Below are 637 nucleotides of genomic sequence, written 5' to 3'. Positions count from 1 at the left end.
GAACATATCGCGGACTTTAAACCGGTGCGAGTCAGGAAGAAATCGCAACAGGAAAAACGATAGCCGGCTAGTCACCGCACAAACCTTAACCGAAAGTAAACCTAGGTCTTGCCCTAAACCCAACGCTCTGGTCTCAAACATCTCAAGGCATGATATCTAAAAGATACGAGATCATAAACCATGCCTCTCCGTTCGTATCTCAATGTTCTCGAAAATCGTAAAGACAGATAAATTTTTACGAAAATCACGAACGAACCAACAGATCGAACGTCTAATTAGAACTACATACGAGACGACAACTCGTATTTACTTCAACCCTACTCAGGAAAAACTCGAAACGAAACATTTATCATATAAATAAACCGCGTAAAGCGGCAAGGGATTCAAAGCCACCAACGGCCAGTCCCGGAAATACAAATACGGCCATCGTGGCCTAAACGAAATCCAAATTCAAAGGGCCACATTCGACCGAAAACAAGGATAACTGATCCATCCCTCATAATCCAAAGTCGAAGTCCCCGGACAACGAAGCACCAAACGCATCCGCAGGACGATCCACTTCCTCGCCACCGCCGTGAAAATCGATCGGGACCTCCTCGGTATCAGGAGAAACCGGGATGGAATCCCAGAACCCTTG

The sequence above is a fragment of the Brassica napus genome, unplaced genomic scaffold, assembly GCF_020379485.1.
Source record: "Brassica napus cultivar Da-Ae unplaced genomic scaffold, Da-Ae ScsIHWf_430;HRSCAF=661, whole genome shotgun sequence".
NCBI lineage: Eukaryota > Viridiplantae > Streptophyta > Magnoliopsida > Brassicales > Brassicaceae > Brassica > Brassica napus.
This window is presented reverse-complemented; position numbering follows the sequence as displayed.